Source organism: Acanthopagrus latus, chromosome 14, assembly GCF_904848185.1.
Source record: "Acanthopagrus latus isolate v.2019 chromosome 14, fAcaLat1.1, whole genome shotgun sequence".
Lineage (NCBI taxonomy): Eukaryota > Metazoa > Chordata > Actinopteri > Spariformes > Sparidae > Acanthopagrus > Acanthopagrus latus.
This window is the reverse complement of record NC_051052.1, coordinates 1,305,595-1,319,485: the sequence shown is the minus strand read 5'-3', so window position 1 is coordinate 1,319,485 and position 13,891 is coordinate 1,305,595. Positions and strand designations below refer to the sequence as shown.

General features: G+C 40.5%; 1 protein-coding gene across 2 annotated transcripts in view; it reads left to right on the top strand.

The window, feature by feature from the left end:
* Nucleotides 1-342: 342 nt before the first annotated feature.
* large1 (LARGE xylosyl- and glucuronyltransferase 1) overlaps nucleotides 343-13,891 on the top strand; it is a 108,797-nt gene continuing 95,248 nt past the window's right edge. The window contains exons 1-2 of one of the 2 annotated variants that reach the window (XM_037122363.1): nucleotides 343-872; nucleotides 1,060-1,187. The gene's annotated coding sequence lies outside the window, so the exon portion shown is untranslated. The remainder of the gene's footprint in view (nucleotides 873-1,059; nucleotides 1,188-13,891) is intronic. The other variant, XM_037122362.1, reaches the window with a different exon arrangement.

Genomic DNA, 13,891 nt, shown 5'->3' with positions numbered 1-13,891 from the left:
TTATTCCTCAACAAACTGACCTTTGTTTCACTGTGTTTAAATGTGGCGGACCCTGCCACCTAGCTTCAAACAGTGTTCTGGGACCTTACTATCCTCTGAGAACAGCTGCTTTATTCACCTTGGAAAAAATACGTATGTCTTAGTTTGAGTTATTAATAAAGGAATTACAATACTGAGTTTGAATTTCTTCTCCACACCTTGTCAGTTCAGACCCATGAGGTCCCGAGTCTCCCGGTCCTGTGGTTCAGTCCTGACTCCGGTCCGTTCTGATCCATTCCTTTTTATCCCCCGTCCCCTCTCTGGATGCAGCGTTGTGATTGGACGCTGGCTGCTTGTCAGGAAGAAAGAGCTGCTGTATTGAGGCCGAAAACTCAGACACAAGCAGGACCTGGTCTACAGTGGAGTACCTCCGCGGAAGGGATATACACTCTGCCGGACTCTCGGAAGCTATTTTAACCGTCGGAGCTTGAGCGGAGCACCGACCGAGTCTCCGTGCTGCTGCTGTCGAGGCCGCCGCGGCTCTTTCTCCCCTCAGACTGTGTCGCTGCCTGCTGGTCTCAGTAATCCAGAGCCGCTGCTGTTAATGAGGCTGAGAGGAGACTGACGCTGTTGTGAGGCGTCGCAACCACAAACCTGTCTGAGATTTAAATCTGTACCCAGTCTGGAGGGAACACACCGGCTTTACTAGGGCTGCTGGTGGTCGGCCGGGGTGCAACAACCTGATCCAGCTCGAACTACATGAAACAAGTGAGGTCGACCGACGCTGCTGTCTCATTTTGCGCAAGAACCGTTATGACTGACCTATAGACAGCCGCCCCCCGTGGAGCAGCACCGCGGCTCTGTCCTGTGGATGTATGTGAAGTCTGCATCAGGTGAGAGCAGTCTGCAGTTGTTCACGTCTGCCTAGCACGGCCGCCTCACCTCCCGCCCGGTCTTGCCCCCGCGATATTTTTGGCTCGACTTGTGTGTGTGGTGTGTGTGTGTGTGTGTGTGTGTGTGTGTGTGGTGTTCACTCGTTGTCATAACCTTAAAAGTCCTTGTGCTTACATTTCCACAAAGGCCTCCATATGTTGGCGTGTTAATCCAGGGTGCATGCGGCACCGCGGCACATTTAGGCTCAGAACCAGCCAGACCCACAGAGAGCAGAGCAGCACCGGATACAGGAGGGGGGCATTATCAGCACATGGGTAGGTGGACGCTCCTGTGAGCTCCCCAGCTGTCGCATTATCAGTCTCCATGTTTCAGAAATCTTGAAAGCTCTCATTGTCTCCAACAAGTTCTGCTAATTCACCCAAATCCTGGCGCGTGCTGTGCGGGCGCCGCACTGCCCGCACACACTGCGAGACCCGCACACACTGCGAGACCCGCACCGGGGCCACAGTGTGTCTGTCCTGCTCCTTATAACGAGTCATGACATAGTAATTATAAGTAACACATATGTTATTAAAGAGGCACTGTGTGGCTCAGTAAAAGAGAGTCAAGCAAGGAATTTTAATATTAACAATATTTGTGAGGCTGTTTGTTGCTATAAAGTTGTCAGGGTCCACCACATACAACCAAAATCAAACAGTATAACTTGTGTTGTCCTTTAAGGTCAGTTTGTTTATTCAGTTTATGCAGTCATGAAAGAAGAAAAAAAACAGCCAATGAGCATCTCTCTCTTCTCATTATATTCTTCAACAAAAGTACAGACTGCTCCTTTAACTGAGTGATAAAGGCTGCTCCCACCTGATGCTCCGGAGCAGGAATGGACCGAACAACACACACTCCAGCTTTCCAAACTACACCATAGGGCAGCAGCACACAATGGCTTCATTAGTAGTAATTTATTAAATTGAGACTTTAGTTTCAAATGTCAAATATAATATGCTGCCATCTTTATTATTTCTAAAATATGATTACATATAACATTTACTGCAAGATTAGAGGTCAGGGCTGCTGCCAGGGATTAGTGTTATTGCGTTATAATGACTTCCTCCATGTTTGTTGGTTGGTTTGTTAGCAGGACTACACACAAACTTGAGGAGATTTCCACAAACTTGGATGGAAGACGTGTCTCAGCCAGATTAAAGAGCAGATCCAGGAAATTCTTCTCACCTTCTTTAACTTTGTGAGATTGGGTGTTTTTTTTTATCATTTTGAGGGACTACTGCATGGATCTTGCAGAAAAAATAGCTGCTCAATGTATTTCTAAAAGTGTTTTAGAAATAGTTAGGTGAAAAGATACATGTGGCTGTGGAAATGGTAGCTGACCCATCTGCAAGTCTCTGCCATCTGCTCCAGTGTCATGCTTAAGAGATGCATTTTCCTCTTTATCCTTTACGGACAGCTTTGGCTCTTTGACTGAAAGTCGCGCTTTGAAAAAGGTTGGAATGGTAGAAATATTTTTCCCCTGTGTAATCTCTCTGCTGTCCTTTTCCCTTTTAACTTTACATTTTGCTGCTCTATCACTTTCGTTCTTGTACAGATTATATGAATGAATTCTTATAGCTGCTTTCCTCTGACAAGATCATCATGATGGGTGATTTTAACGTTCATATCGATTCGCTTGCCTCTGACTCCTTAAACATCACTAAATCATTTAACCTTGTGCAACATGTTTCTGGTCCCACACACAACTGTGCTCACTCTCGATCTGGTTTCAGTGCTTAGCCTGTCTCTAATATTACACATGACTGACTAAGTCTCTGATTATACAATTATTGTTTTTTAACACAATTCCACAGTCTATAACAGCTTGCAAGAAACAAACTAGACAGTCTTGCATCTTCAGTGAGCACTCTGCTGCTAGGTTTACAGCTCTCTTCTCAAATGTCCCTGTGTTTTCTATCATTAAGGATCTGTTAACTGCTATGATGAACAGTGCATCTTAGCTCTGAATATTATAGCGTCATACAAAACCAGACTAAGCCCAGTTATCAATCTGACCTACTGGGTAAACATTTCCATGAAACACCATAGAATGGTATATAAGAAAGCTGAGCAGAGATGGAACAGGACAAACCCTCATGTTCTCTACCTTCACCAAGAGCTATTAACCAGGCTAAATCCACTGATCAAACATGTGAGAGTGTCATGTTCCTCGCAACCTATAAATCAATTTCTAAATCCTACTCCTTCAGAACTTGATTCTTGTAGATTTTGACTCAAACCAAGTCACCTGCCTGCTTCAATTATATGAATTCACCCCAGTGTCCATGAAAGATCTTCTGAGCATCATGTCTCACATGTGTCCTTCTTCTGCCCCTGTTGAAATGATAATAATAATCTTCTTACTGTTATCAACCACTCTCTCTCCTCAGGCTCAGTACTTTGTTTCAAGACAGCCAGTGTCTCCGACCCCTTGAAAGCCCTCCCTAGATACAACAGAGCGACTTCCAAGCTTCCTTTTATTTCTAAAACTCTTGAAAAAGCTGTTGATCACCAGCTTCTCAAGCTGCTCATTATTTTCCCAGGTGGTTCCCCCCACAGCCTGAACAACCATAGGGAATCAGTTTACAATGACATAACCCTAATAAAGAAGCAGAGGATCATATTTGTAAAACTGTAACTAGGTAATGTTTGGTGTTTTTCTCTGATCAATGACTTGAGCTAATGTTCTCTTGTGTAATAGGTAATAATCAAAATGTTATTTTCTGTACTATCACTGAAATCAAACCATGTGTACTTGTACAACATGAACAAACAGTTATTTAACTTGCGGTTTTCAGATGAAATATATCAAATGCCAAGATGTTTGGAACAAAGAAATATCCTTGCATTTCTAGATATTCAAATGATCCTCATATGCTTTTATGAGCACAAGTACCAACCTTATGCTTTGTTCACATTGCCTCTGAGAATCAAGCCTCTAGATTTAGATACCTACATCTAATGAGTCGATAACTTTTACACAATCAGAAGACAATCATACCTCCACTTGTCTATGGATACATAGTAGATCAGTATTATGTCTGTTTGTCTTCCTTAATGAGCATGGAGGCCGACTCACAGTGCGATGTGTGAAGGAACAGCAAACAAGCCTGTTCTGTCCACTGCTTCATTGATTTCTCAGTTCACCCCGGCGGCAGTAAACAGCCACATTTCAGGTGATGCACTCATCACGTTGCAATCACTGGAGATATTCTGCGAGTTAATGCCACTCTGCTGGAGGTAAGCTCAGATGCTGGAACTACTGCCTTCTGAGTGATGAGGCCAATAGAATATTTTGACCTCGATACACAGTCAGGTGAAATCCACATGTCATGAGCTCAACACGATCTTGCTGGCTGCAATATGACATGCAACATAAAGAAATGTGAATCACTCTGTCTGTCTCTTGTGTCTTCACAAATTGAGATAGAGACAAATAAAAAAAGGAACTCATCAGTAATAGTCTTCCTATATGCCAACCCAGTGCTGCTGCCCTGAAGAAAAGATGATAAACAAGTCTTTTACTGGAGTTAATTGGAACTGTGTGATAGCCTGTCCCTCACTGGATTTATTGCACCTAACAGATTCCCATCAGGACACTTGAGTCATTTCATTTAAAACGAGGATACAACCATAGTGCATCTGCATTCTGAGTATCTCAACATTTAACTGAGTAGTTAGCGGTTTCCATAATTACGACGAAAGCGCCACTTTTAAGATTGAAGGTATTTTCGTTTCCGGGTTAAAATCATTTTCAATGGAGTGCTAGGGGCAAATACTATGACTTAGTAGTATACATATAGTATAGTACTACTGTGACATAATACTTCCAATGACCTCCTGAATTTTTCGTGTTGGGGGGGGAGTAACTGAACAATGCAGCCTGTCAAACTTTGAAATTATAATGCACATTAAAAAAACATTAACTATGAAAAGAATGGCTAGTTTTTATGAATGATGAAAATAATCATCCTGTTGCAATTGTTTACAATAGAAACATAACAAACTGAACTGAACCCCAGTCCCTCTATTATTGGACATTTGAGAGGCTTTGGTCTAAGTTCTTCCATTTGTTTTCAGATGTGAGCTTGTTCAAGAAAGGATGTACAATGTGTTGTATTTAAAGAAGATTATCATTATATATCCTGTTATCAAGGTAAAAGTGACAGTTTATCACGATATATATCTGAGGACGTGTGGTTGGGGTTTGTTGTAGTTTTGATAATCTCCTTGAATCCCAATCCTTTGAAACTTCTTTATGAATCTACTGTGGTTCATCTGTCAACTAACTATGTGCAACTAACTGAAGTTAGCGTTAAGTTGAACCCAATGATCCAGTTGAGGTCTGTAATCAGTCTGAGAAGGCAGAAACTTAATCCATACCAGCAGGTCTGATTAATACCTTTGAGGATGTCCATTTTAAGTTACTGATGCTTTAAATTGAAAAGTTATGTTGGAAGATTCTGACTGATGACACAATCAGCTTGGTTGAGTGACCACTCTGCTGGTCTGGTTTGTCTACAAAAACACATGATATTTGGCTGAGGGAAGACAACAGCCAGAAGTCTCCTTTTGCCCTAACTAAATATAAGATTAATGTTAATTAGCTAGAGATAATATTATCTGCCATACATGATGTCTGTCATTTAAATTGCTGAAAGGGACAGTACATGCCGGCTGAAACTGAGAGCCCACCTTTGCTAACTAATGATTTGTAAATTCCTGTTTGCTATTAAAAAAAGTAAATGGAATGAGTAAAGCCACAACCATTATTCTTGATCCCTGTGTACAGGCACTGTAACCATCCAGTAAGAATCAACAGAGCAGCAACAAGACCATGGCTGCTTTTCATTTAGCTAAAGCATCTCCTTGCATCACTAACTTGCGTCTCTTCCAGCAACATTGTGTGAGAGAGAGATGAAAGGAAGACAAGCAAGGCTGGAGGAGTTAAAGTTGCCCATCGGGAAATCGTCAGTATTACCTGGTACAAATACCCCTTTAAGAACAATTTCAAAACATTACAGTATCTTTCATGAATTGATTTATACATCTGAACACTTCTGGGTCTTTTAATGTATAACACATACCTAAGACCTTTATTCACTTAAGTGTGTACATTTAATATTCCCTGCAAATATATTCATTTGGATACAGTTTGGTGTTATTTGTTATGATTACTGAATTATTTCTATCTGCTCAATGATACACCATGTGGCTGCATCAGAATATGTGTCTGTCAATTGTACAGTAAAATGCTGCTTTGTGTGATGCCACAACACTTTGCAATTAAATGATCCTGTATCCTTAAGTATTAGATCAATCAAAGCATTGCATTGCTTATGCCATATTTCCGGGAAGGAACTCAAATGCACTGTTGGCTTGTATTGAATATTATCTAACTACAAGATTGTATTTTACTTTTACTTTATGTTTCATGTGGCAGTAGGTAGTGTCATCAGCAACTTAAATGAGAGAAAACTGCGACAAAAAAAAATGATATTGTCAGTCCTACTGATTCTTTGTCACACTTTTAACTGGAAAACCTTTGTGTCCTGATTATTTGATCTGACTTCCACCAAAAACTTTCACTCACAGTGCCTTTGTATCCTTCCATGATTGTGTTTAGCATTTTACAACTTTTGTAGAAAGAATCACCAAATTCAATGTGGAAAGTACACTTGACTTCCAGAAAAATGCAGCCACCTGTTTATATCAACCCAGTAGCAGTGAAGCAACACAAAATGATAGTAGCATTTCTGTGGGCCATGGGAGGTGCATGCAGTGAATAAAAGTACCTTAAGGTCCCGAGAACTTACACACACAGTACTGTTTGGATCATGACATGACAAATTATTGCAGAGACTATAACATATTATTATCATAAATGGTGTCTGCACTCTCATTTCAGATAGTATGCATTTGAAAGGTTTCCTGTGCACCTCTGGCTTTGAATCTTTGTTTCTGAGATCATGTGTCCAACACAACAAGCCATATGAGAGTTCAGAACTAAATTGAAATGTGTCAGAAATGTAAATTATGCTCATCATTTTTCTTTATCACAAAACAGAGAAAACATTTCTGTCCGACCCAGTACCAAGTAAAACCCAAGCTAAACTACAAAAGTGAAACTTTGTTCAGAAATAACGTTTGGTTTTAGAACAGCTTTAAGAATGCTGGGAACTTGTTGTTCAACCACCAGCACACAAACTGAAGCCAGATAAGTTTTAGAATAGTTTTTGGTTAACCTCTCAGGGAATAAAAAAATCTTAGTTAATAAATGCATGCGTGTGGACGTAGGTGGCTGGTATTTATGAATGTGTACAATTAGATGTGGATCATCAGCGTTGACACACAACACAATGGAGATAATGATTCGGTCTGCATGATTTTATTGACCTCGTGGTCGGCTGTTACAGACCTGGTGAGTTATGTTTAAGTGGTTGTGGTTTCAAACTTAGAGTGATGCACATTTATGGTTTGATATTGGATTAGGTTTGATTTGATTAAAGCGGACTGTTAGGCCTTGGTGGAGGTATGCACTCTACTGAGTGCAAATCTAGTTGATTTTGGCTAGTTACTTTTCTGAATACGTTGTCAGGGTTTACACATGGATTTTGATCTTACATTATGAGAACTGATTGTGGAACTTAAATTATTAAGGCTGGTTTCAGACCAAATCCGGTGATGCAGTGAAACTAAGGTCTTTCCATTCATTTTAATGAGGGCAGTCCATTTTGGTTGGGCTGTGCAGGCCTAAGCTAAAAAAAAAAAAACATTAAAAAATAATGCAATTGTGAAGAAAGCTGTGAATGCTGATGATCCCTGTAGGACCAGAGGCGAATCTGTTGCAGAGGCATGACAGCAGATCAGAGGTAGAGCAGAACGGGTCAGTAGCTGGGCACGTTATTTAGCATGGCTAAATGCTACAGGGGGAACACAACGGACATATCTCTGTGTAGTGTGAGGTTTCTCTTGTGATCACTCTTTTGGTTTTATGTCCGAGTATAAAACACTGTAATGATGTACTACATCCTGGTTGTTTAGTGTTTTTTTGAATCCGATGATGAGGACAAACATAGATCACTAGCAGGTCCAGCATATAGTAGCATAATAACATAGCAGCTCCATGGAGTGACACTGCCACATCGCCACAAAAGCTAGTTGTGTTTCACCATATTTGGTGATTCTTCATTTTGCAAAGATTTGCTTAAGGCGGTGTTAGATATGTAAGAACACACTTTCAGCAGATTCCAAAGTTGGTACATTACATTTTCCTCCATAGAAGATCCTCAAAATATCTGATATTATTAACATAATTAAACATGGCCCGGAATGCTCCTGACTAAGTCAGTGAAACCAAATGAATGTGTTAAGAGTGTATATTTGTCAGCAGAAAGACAGTGTAATGCAGTTGTGTGACTGTTGTGCCGATGTACAGAGGCAGCAGGTTAAGTGTTCACTGGCCTGAAGAGATGCAGCTGAAATAACCTCTGACATTCAGACTGAGTGGAATTTTCTCTCTATACTCAGCCTGCAGTGGGCGTCGTGTGGGAGTTATTTAGAAGCTGGTTACATGGATGCGTACCACCTACATTTTACAAGCAAGTTAAAACAAAGTTTCTGTGTGGTGTATCAGTTATGTCACTGACTGGGTGGTCTATGATAAGTCTCTTTTCTTTCAGCTGTTGCTAGCCACTTGTTGCTGGAAACTAAAGGATCACTGTCCTCTCTACATGCAACACACCCATGACATGACAAAGCTTAAAGTTAGTCCAAAAAAGAATCAAACAATTCACAATACGACAGAAGAATCATCATGGTCCCATACTGTGTTTGGGCTAAAACATTGTAAGAGTTGATTCTGTCACCCAGTCATTATATTTAGTGCTTTTGAGAAGATTTCAAAATAATGAACACTCAGCAGTGGCCGCCACATACTGGTTTTCTATTTTTGGAGCTGCGCGTCCCGTTCTCACTAACTCAAGACTGCACACCTGTCATGATGATATACTCCGATACAGCGGGTGGCAGTGTGGTTTTTAGTCTGCCACTAATACCAACAAAGTAGAGTAGGAGGATTACTTAACACAATTGGCTTGACCATAACTTCCCCTTCAAAGGAGACAGCTGGCCTCATCATCAAGATCAAGCCCCCACACAGAGTGCCAGGCCTTGAGGCCAGTTATTGTCCTGGCCAAGCCTTGTAATTACATCATCATGTGATGCACTGGAGACTTTTTCCCAAAGGCTAAAATTGTGAAAGACACAAAACAGTAATAAAATGTCTCGTTTTACTATCAGAACTTGGAAAATTCAGTCCAATAACATTTGGAGAGTCCATTACATTTTAGCACCCCAGCTGGACAGCCAGCACCACAATTAAAGTCTGATTCTGAGGAAAACACTGCATTGTATTGAAAGAATATTGCCATATTGCCATATGGTCTAAAAGTATTAGGACATTATTTAAAGGGCACATTGCCAAGCAAGCCCTGTACAATTGTTACATCATTATTTAATGCTCATGTTTTTTTTCCTTTCCTTTTGTTTTGTTTTTCTTTTTGCAGGCTGATGTTATTGAGTGCATTTTTTGCTTAGTTTACTCTGTATTCTGTCTTACACAGCTGAACACAACCAAATTAGAGATATGTGCAGTGGAGATGATGACCCTGTTAAACCTGGCAAAGGGGTGTTTGTTGGATGCTAGCCCAGGAGGAATGTGACAGTTGATCTGTACATTGCAGACATTGTCATGTTCTAATTCATTAGGCATCGTCCAACCCTTTGTATAGATTTGAATTTTAATCTCGAACTAAAATATGCATTAATAACAAGACAGCAACTGCCAATCATTTTCCTTCTTTTGAAGGTTGATTCCCTATTGACCTACTATGTTTACAGTCAGACAAACTAATATTATCAGAGCACTTTCCATATTACTTCGATATTACTACATTCTGCAGTGAGTGCTGGAACACTGTAATTCTGGTTTCCCAAAAGTATTTCCCCCTGATAGCTTCAGAGTACTATCACAGTAATTAGCTCAGAGTCTACCACTAAAATGTCACCAAGCCATAAAATTTCTTCATTACCACTGTTGATTTATTGAGTCAGCGAAGATTGTTTCAGTTGCTTACCCACTGATTAGAGATGTAATTGGTTATTCATTATTTTCTGTTGATTGACTTTGATTCATTCTAATTCTCTAAACATTCCATTCTGAGTGGGCCACTGTCCTGCCTTTCAATTTCCCTGTGTTGTTGTAATCACTAGATATTAGATAGAGGCTATAACATCACTGCCTCACCAAGCAGGAAATATGAAAATTGTCTAAATGTGCCTGCTGGTTGCTTACCCAAAAAATGAGTTCCTGCTCCTCTGACACATGCTATCAGATGCTTGTATCAGTGTAGATAGTGCTGGTCATTATCTTTGTGTACCTTACAGAGCTCATGGCAGCAGAGTGAGAATTCTCCACTGAGAATGCATTATCCATATATCAACGTCTAATATTTGAATATATTTCCTTTTTTATCTCAGGTCGCATCCACAGACACTCAGCTGCTTTGGTGTAGAGAACCCAGCTGTAGGCCTCTAGAGCTCTCTGCTTTTCTATTCTGCTTCTGTACAAGTGACACAGTAGTATGTTTTTCCTTTCTGTTAAGCCCCCTATTGGTCGTGTGTTCGGTAACATTTACATTTAAATTTGGGGCATTTAGCAGATGCTTTTGTCCAAAGCGACTTGCAATAAGTACATTTGTCACAAGGAAGAAACCACAACATGTCACTGATGAAGTAAAAAGAAAAAATAGAAACAATACATATTTTCATATTCATCAAGGATACTTTAAGTGCATAAGTGCTAGGATTAAAGTGCTAACGATAAGAACATACAATTGCATATACATACAAATGAGTCTTGAGTCTTTTGTGGAACATGGCGAGTGATTCTGCAGTCCTGACATGGTTGGGAGTTTGTTCCACCAATGAGGTGCCAAAACATAAGAGAAAAGTAAAAGTTGTGACTTTGCTGGGCAGGATTTATTTGCTCTCAGCGATGGTGGTACCAGCCAGCCAGCTGATGTAGTAGAGTGAAGTGCTGGGGTAGATAGGTGCAGTTCCGTTGACGACCTTGACGGCCAGCACCATCATCTTGAATCGGATGCGGGCTGCAACAGGAAGCCAGTGGAGGTCACAGAGGAGGGGGGTCAGTTGGGAGAATTCAAGTAGACTGTAAACGAGGCACACTGCAGCGTTCTGGATAAGCTGCAAAGGTTTAGTTGCAGAGGCTGGGAGTCCAGCCAAGAGGGAGTTACAGTAGTACAGGCGGGAGATGACCAGTGCTTGGACAGGAGTTGCGTCACGTCCTTTGTGAGGAAAGACCGGATCCTGCAGATGATGTAGAGGGCAAATCTGGGGATCGGGTCACAGCAGTGATGTTGGAGGCACAGGACAGTCCGTCGTGGAGGATTATGCCCAGATTCCTAAACGACGACGAAGGCGATACCACGACATCCTCAACAGTGACTGATAGGTCGAGAGCAGTCTTTGGTAAGGTTCTGGCAAGAAAAACACATAGTTAGGTTTGGTAAACTTCGATAACTTCCATTACATTATGCAATTGATGTTACTACACTGATAATGATACTCAACATCGACATCAGGTTCCTCACTGAATGACAAATCATACAGGAGAGAAGTTGAGTTTGTGGCAAAACACTGCATGTTATGATTCATACTCGGTCAGAAAGAAGAACATATGTGACATACATTACAAAATGATTACTAGTTAAAACAGGGGTCACCAACCTTTTTGAAACTGAGAGCTACTTCATGGGTACTGAGTCGTATGAAGGGCTACCAGTTTGATACACTCTTCTGAAATAACAAATCTGCTCAGTTTGCCTTTAGTTATATGTGATTATTAATGATTAATCATACTCAGACACTGATCACATTAATGATCTCTCACAATAATTATCAACAATGACTTAACAAGTTGGGAAACAGATAATATCAATATTCAATTTTCATTTTTAGAACAGGCCTGAGGGCTACTCATGTGGTCCATGGGGGCTCCCTGGTGCCCGCGGGCACCGTGTTGGTGACCCCTGAGTTAAAACATTTCAAATTGGACCTGCATTGTATTGCATTTCCTAACTTTCAATTGAATGAAACTTTCAGGACGTTTTCTTGAAAAAATTGTCTTAAAATCTCGTCTTGTCTCGAGCTCATAAACCCAATATCGTGTATCATCACACTCCTAGCACAAAGACAGAAATATGCACACACATTTTATTTGTCCAATTTCTAAAGCCGCTGTACACCTGATACCGTTAAATAAATCTCAGTCAATTTAGAACTGAGTGTGGCTCACTTCCTTTCACATTTTACTTTGTAATGAGACCTGTGCCTGTTGCACCACTCATCAGATGTGTCATTGAGAGGAATAATAACCCAACAGACTGAACCCTGTGGCCCATTTGGTTGTGTAAAACTTCAGTTCAGGTTGGAGGTCAGGTCAGGTTTGAAAATTCTAAAATATTCTTCCCTGATGGCATCAATCTTCTGCATCCATACTTGTTATGTGCAACACATTCTGTGTCTTAACTTTAAGAGGTTCGTGTCACTCAACTGAAGCTGGCATATATTCCATTGTAACAGGATGCACACTCTTTCTCTTGTTATGGTGCAATATTCATTAATGAAGATCTAGGTTAGGGACTTTCATGTGAATACCACTAACACCGTTACTTATAGGTGCATCAGTTATCATGATATTTTCTTACTGCCACTTGTTCCCTGAGCCCTGACCAGGCTCCTGAACATTAAAACAGACAGTGGGAACAATATGTTGCATCTGCCTGGAAAGCTAAAATAAATTGATGATTGGATAAATAAAGCAAAAAGAGGGTCTTGAGCTGGGGTTGGTCTCAAGTTTAAAGGCTATTATGAGCCAGATTCAGATCTTTGTTTTAAGCTCACCCAGAGCTGTAATGCAGATGTCTAGTAACAGAGAATTATGACCCTCAAATGTTAAGTTCTGTGTATGAAGTCTCATTCAAATCAAAGTCAGTAGCTCTGATGACCTTCTCTCCTCATTCTAACTATTGCTGTTTCCTCCCTGATACAAGAGGGGGCCTTTGCTGACAAAATACTTCTGTTTTTCAGTCCATTCACCTGCATTGTATTGAGGGCATGACAGAAGTCGCAGAAGGCAGAGATCTTAAAACCTAAACACCAAATGAAACCCACACTTCCAGCTTGTCTACATATCATTATCAGCAACACTGCTATAAATCCTGCAGAGCTCCAGATGTTTTATTTGTCCTTTAGACTCTCAGAGGTGTTGATCCTGCTCTGGTATTTTTGAGGCTGTGGTACATTGTGTTTTTGGACAATGATAGGATTGTATAATATTATGCCTTTATTTAGTCCATCACTATCAACACTGAGTAGGCACCATGACAGTTGAAAAGGAAACTAATAGCAGCAGTATAGTTATTATTGATATAGTAATGGAACAAAGGATGTTTGTACTTGATGTTTATATATGTGTTTTTAATGTTTGTACTGAACCACAAAGCTCCAGTATATCTCCAGGGAAAAGAAAAGCCAACACCATGTATGTGTCTTAATGAAACAGTGTCTTTAGCTTGGAGGCAGGGGAGAGGCTTCACAAACAGAGGAGCAAACCATCTATGTTTGCTTGTGTTGCTTTGTACCACATAGCTTAATATTATCTGTCAGAGGAGATCACTAGTGATTCTTGTTGTGTACAGTGTTTCTGTGAATCCAAAAGCATTTTGTCTACTTGTTGAGTATTTCAGTCCTGTTACCTCAACGCAGGATCTTCAGACACATCACACCTTTTTTTTTCTTTTTTAATTAACTATCTACACCTTGTAGAAAACCTATTGCTTATACAGAAATGATGGCCCAAAAAAGACTGATGCTTCTGTCATGCTAGTGGTATGAC